This window comes from Lampetra fluviatilis, chromosome 43 (assembly GCF_964198595.1).
Source record: "Lampetra fluviatilis chromosome 43, kcLamFluv1.1, whole genome shotgun sequence".
NCBI lineage: Eukaryota > Metazoa > Chordata > Hyperoartia > Petromyzontiformes > Petromyzontidae > Lampetra > Lampetra fluviatilis.
Window position 1 is genome coordinate 5,422,927 of NC_136317.1, and position 6,000 is coordinate 5,428,926.

The following is a 6,000-nucleotide window of genomic DNA, read 5'->3' on the forward strand; positions in this document are numbered from 1 at the left end:
GTGTGAGAATGTACGACGTTGTGTTTCCTCGACAACCCGTTCCCTCCTTTCAAAGTATGCACCCGCGCCCGGGGTTTTCAGAAAACAGGTGTCTGAGATCCAAAGCTGGCGGCGTCAAGAAATCAGCCAATCGTCACCCGCCAGACGACAGATCACAGGCCAAAGAATTTGGTTAAGATAAGAAGCTCTTATGTGGTCATTTCCCAGCAGCCTCACTCCATTAAAGAGGCACTTTTTTCCTCCATGATCGTATTAAGCCGTTAATATTTGATGTCAATGGGGATGCCGCCTTGAATGATTCGCAAGCGCAGCTGAGCTCGCGAATCCGGAGGCCGTCAGAACGGTTCCGTCTCCCCGGAGCCACGGCGACGATCGTCCAAAGTCGCTGTGCCTGCCGGAAACCTGTGACGGCTTTGAAAGCCGAACGTTCGCCGACATTTTCTGCGCGGCGCCGAAAAGTGGCCCGCTGGAACCTCGCCGAGGTTTATCCGTGCCGCCGCGTACGCGTCGCCGTTCCGTAATCCCCCCCCCCCCCGCACCTAAGCGGATGATAAAACACCGTCCGACGGTGGGCGCGCCGCGTATTTTAGCAGCGTGTGCGAACAAAGCGCATCGTGACTATTTAAGTCAATGCTTCGCCGCGCAAACACGCACCTTGCATTCTTGCGATCTCGACCGCCACCAATTTCAGCCACCGGGGCTCGAAGCGCTTTTTGGCCTAAAAAGGAATTTCGTTGCAACCGCAGACTTTCTCGGCAGGTCAAAAAAAAACTCACCGCAAGACCTATTAAGGAGATGCTCCCGTACGCAATGACCGTCTGGAATTTTTTTGTTCTCTCCTTTAGCCGTTTGGCACAAATCCGGCAGTGGGGGGAGGGGGCTCGTCAAGAAGCCTCGAGAGCGGAGCCACGTGCACGACACGCACCGTCAACCCCGCACTTTCCGTTTATAGCGTCGTGGATTTTCGTCGTTATTTTCGTTATTATTATTCCGCGAATGATGCCACGCGTGAATGTGCCGTTAGGAGGCGTAACCGTTGTTACGTGTTCGCCGGCATTGTGATGTTCCCACATGGTACCAGGTACTGGCGCCATGGTGGCGAGATGTTAACTACCTCGCCTGGTATACAGGAGGTCGTGGATTCGATCCCAACCCTGACGCCTGCTGTATATTTGAAGGTTCCATGTTCTCTCCGTGGTCACGTGGATTTTTCTCTGGGTCCTCCAGTTTTTCGCTCCACATTTAGAATCAACACGCGTTTAGAGTATTTAGCTGCTAAACATTTCCACATTACAAGCCACTTCGTTGAGCAATCATTTGTGATAGCCAGGTCACTTCTGAAAAGGAGCTACATATCTCAGTGTGCCTGACCTGGTTAAATAAAACTAGTTCAGTAGTTTAGCATGCATGATGAATTTATTTCACACCTTAAGTAGCGAACCATGATATTCGGAGGTGCGGGAAATAGTTTGATATGGGCCGAATCAACCTACCAGAGGCCCAAGACAGGTTGTATTATGACACGCCACCGGTTTTAGCCGTGACTTCATTTGGAAGTGACTGTACCACTGCGTCCTCTTCTATGATGCGTGCCGTAAACTCAAAACGTTCATGAATAGCACTGCGGATTTAAACGGAAAAAATCATATTAGGCGACATGGTGGGCAACACGTACACGAGAAAGGTCCAAAGCCTTTTAAGGCCACAGTGTGATTGACGAATGTGTTGAGGTGTGTCTGTGCTTGTGCACCATTGCCAATGCAGTATCACCAAATAAATGTTTTAATATATTTAAGCTGGAAGAACCCGATGAGCAATGAAAGGTGTCCATCCCAAACTGGGCCCAGTTAATGGAGCTGCTTGGCAATTACCTATTGAAAATAATGTGTCGGTTACAGTGGGCATGTTCACTGGCGAGAAAGAAACTGAGGAGTAGACTGTTGCTCATTGGTATGCCAGTTTAGAGAAACACGGCAGAGTACAGGGCGTTGTATTGCATGCCAAGATTCTGCCTTATGTCCAGAGTCATAACCAAAACCTCAACGCTTCCCATACCATCCATGCAAACTCCAAATATACAGCAGCAGGCGTCAGGCTCGGGATCGAACCCAGAACCTCCTATATATCAGGCGAGATAGTTAACATCTCGCCACCGTGACACCAGAGGTGGAGATGGCCCACAATCAATACAGATATAGCTCTATACCCGCGTTATCCGTGACCAGGAATCAAACTCATGCTGCCGGAATCGCAGCAATGGCACCTCTGGAGGGCACGTGTTCACATTTGTACGTTGGTTATTTTCCTTGCATGTATTTATTTTATTCTGGAAGGGCTCAGTGAGTCTGAAGACTCTTTTGCAGATTGTTCCTGCAATGTCAAGACGTTTTACCAATTCACTTGAAGTGCGTTCGACTTCATGTGGGAGATAACCACTACTCGTGAGGGTAATGGATACAATCAGGGCGCACACTAAAACTTGGAGGCAACACGTTTTATTAACCAACACCACATAACTCTCAACGGAATAACAACGTAAGGTGGTAACCCACCGTTCCTACGCTTCGCTATGTACACTGGAGTATGGCTATTTACATTCCGGATTGGGGCAACTACAAATCGGACCCAGGTGGAGCAGCCAACATGCTGCCTGGTCCACGTGTGAGACGCCCGGAGACCCGAAAACCAGAGGTCGCAATCGGGTACCCGATACCCTACCCGATACCCGTTTGCGACCCTGGTGCGGCCGGGTACGGGTACGGGTAAGGAATCAAAACCCGTTTGCGACCTCTGACGAAGACTGGCCGCCGATGATGGATTCTTCCCAGCCAGGACGAAACCCCAGTCTCCCCCCAGCCCCCCCCCCGGGGCTCGGCTTTTATCCTAAAGGCGTGGCCAGGCCACGCCCTTGGCTACGCCTCTTTTCCAGATCCTTCGTGGGGGTTCAGGACACACCTCACGTGTTCCTCAACCCTGGTCCCCCCCACCCCGTCCACACCACATCACGTGCCCCTTCCTGTTTACCCAGCCTCCCCTGGAATGCCCATCCGGTGTCAGGGAGAGGCTCTGTCCCTTCAGTACCACACGGTGCTGTCTCTATACAACGGCACCCACATCAACGACACTCCACATACAACAGAGAATCAGAATGTTGATGTATACTGCAGGAATCTGATGGGCTACAAAGCTATTTTTGCACAGATGTCCAACTCCACACAATCGATGGCTGTACCGCCATCTCCTGCCCACGTCTATCACGCTACAAACGGCTACAAAAGTAATTAGGGGCCGTCCATAAATGACGTCATGCGATATTGGACGATTGTTGACCCCCCCCCCCTCGTCACACGGCGTCACAGAAAGTCAGATCCCCCTCAAATATGACGTCACAAAGCTCTGCCCCCCCCCCAAAAAATATTAAACATGCTTCAAATCGCTTTAAACTATTGTCATTGTAGTGCATATTTAATGTGGCGCTGCACTTTGATGTTGTAGGAGAAAACATGCATTAAAAAAGTCTATTTAAGCAGAACGTGTTGTCTATATTCATTTAAAGTTGCGCATTTTGATGTGACGTCACATTTCTCAAACCCCCCCCCCGCCCCCCTCGTCACACATCGTCACAAATGCCTGACCCCCCCCCCCCCCCCAGGTGCGTGACGTCATCTATGGACGGCCCCTAAGCAAGTGATCGTGAAGCGTGGACACAGACGTGAACTCAGCGGAGTAAACTGAGGGCGGATACGTTAGGTGACGACTGTAATATAAATAGACGGCGGCCAAAGGCTGACGGTTCAATGGATCTGTATAAATTGCTCAGTCGGTGCTGCGATGCGATATAAATGACGATTTATTTCAGGCTCGCGCGCTCCTATTTATTTTGTGTCCATGGAATATTTAATTCGATTTAAAACTTTCCATCTCTCCGTCTCAGTTGAGCCTAAAAAAAAAAGTCATCCCTTTTTCAAGAGTCACAATCGGTTTCCCCGCACGACCCTGGAAGACCGCGATCGACCCTTTCCCATCCAATATGATTCTTTCCAGATCCACCCCCCCCCACCCCCGCCCGCCGCCCCCTTACAGGATTTTCTTACAGAATCGTACACACGTTTTAAAAATAAGTGGGTAGGGTCAGACCCGTAGGATGTTTTTGGAGGTCTCACTACTCTCCCGCATCTATATGCGGACTTCACCCACTGCGAGCCCTGGGGGTCGTCCATAAATGACGTCACGCGATTTTGGACGATTTTTGACCCCCCCCCCCCCTAGTCACACGGGGTTACAAAAAGACAGACCCCCCCCCTCAAATATGACGTCACAAAGCTCTGCCTCCCCCCCCCCCAAAAAACATGCTTCAAATCGCTTGAAATTATTGTCATTGTGGTGCGTATTTAATGTGGCGCTGCACTCTGATGTTGTAGGAGAAAACATTTGTTTAAAAGTCTATTTAATTAAGTAGAACGTATTGTCTATATGTATTTAAAGTTGCGCATTTGATGTGACGTCACATTTCTCACCCCCCTCGTCACACATCGTCACAAATATTTGACCCCCCCCCCCTAGGTTCGTGACGTCATTTATGGACGTTACCCCCCCACCCACCCCTTCTCTCTCTCCCATCGCCACACCACAGCAGCCTCAGCAGCAGCCCAGCAACGCCTGAAGTTTCCTGCTGCCCTAGACAATTAGCGGGCCCGTCGACCCGTAAACGAGATAGCGGCCTAACGGAAGTTGGAGGTGTGTGGGGGGGGGGTAACGAATGAACGCTACGGCGGACGGTTTTTAACAACAATCGAATACTCTCCCTATTCCTGGTTCTTTCGGTAAAGTCACGTAGATAGAAAATTAAAAATAAGAACATTTTAAATAAAAAAAATTAAATAATAAAAGCAATTATTTTTCACCATTGGAACCACATTTGCCAGTAAAAAATATGATAATTGGTTTTTTACCCTTCTATCTGGCAACAAAACTGACACTTTTTTTTGCAGGTATTGTGGTCTATGCAAACATGACTCCTAAAAAAGGTGTCAGTTTTGTTGCCATATAGAAGTGTAAAAAAACAATTATCAATTATTTTTCATTTATTATTTTCATTTTATTTTTTATTTTTATTTTATTATGTTTAATTTTCTATCTACGTGACTTCACCGAAAAAAAAACCAAGAATATGAATTCCTGCAGTCACGAAAGTTTTAGGTCACGAAATAACTCTCCCTTTTCTTTTTTTTTACGATCGCAAAGAAACGATGTTCGGTCAAGGGACCGCCGCTCCTCCTGCACCGCGACTGACGAAGCCCAACATCCCCCCAGCCTGAGCTCGCAGTAATTTATGTCGGTGTCAACCTTGTGACACGTGAATTCTTTCGGTCTCATCTCACAACCCCCACGCCACCACTCCCCCACGGCACACCCCCCCCCCTCTCTCACCACACCACGGCCGCCTGCCCCAACCGACTTGATTCACTCAGGAGGTCACCACCGCATGGCTGGCCACAACTCTCCCCCCCCCCCAATCCCAACACACCACAAGCCCTGCCGTAGTAACACGACCTTGGTGGAGAGGAAGGGGGGCGGAGGGGATCGGCGGCGGGGGGGGGGGTACGAGACGCAGGCCACGTTCAGCAATCTTTAAATAAATGTTCAGCTTGAAGCCGAATGAGTAACTATGATGATGATGCGAGTTTGGTAATCGTGCATTCTGCTCTTGATCTAACCCCCCCCCTCCCCTCCAATGTAAACTTGACTATAACATTTTGACGCTAAGAATTTAGGAGCTATGGCTTCAAGACGTTTGTATAACAAATGCCATGTATATGTGTGTGTGTATAATTTGCTGCGTACACTTCACCGGCCAATGACGGCACACGAATCGTATTCTACGCTTTGCGTAGAATGGCAGCGGCGCGTTCGTGAGCTTCATGCCAATGTCGATGTTTGCTTGGGGCCACGACGAGAGGGTTTCAGGCGAGAGAGAGAGAGTGAGAGAGTGAGTGAGTG

The 6,000-nt window shown here is 49.2% G+C and overlaps 1 protein-coding gene across 1 annotated transcript in view; it reads right to left on the minus strand.

The window, feature by feature from the left end:
• The window catches only part of LOC144947047 (uncharacterized), a 143,297-nt gene that overhangs the window by 113,558 nt on the left and 23,739 nt on the right, over nt 1-6,000 (minus strand). The window lies entirely within an intron of this gene.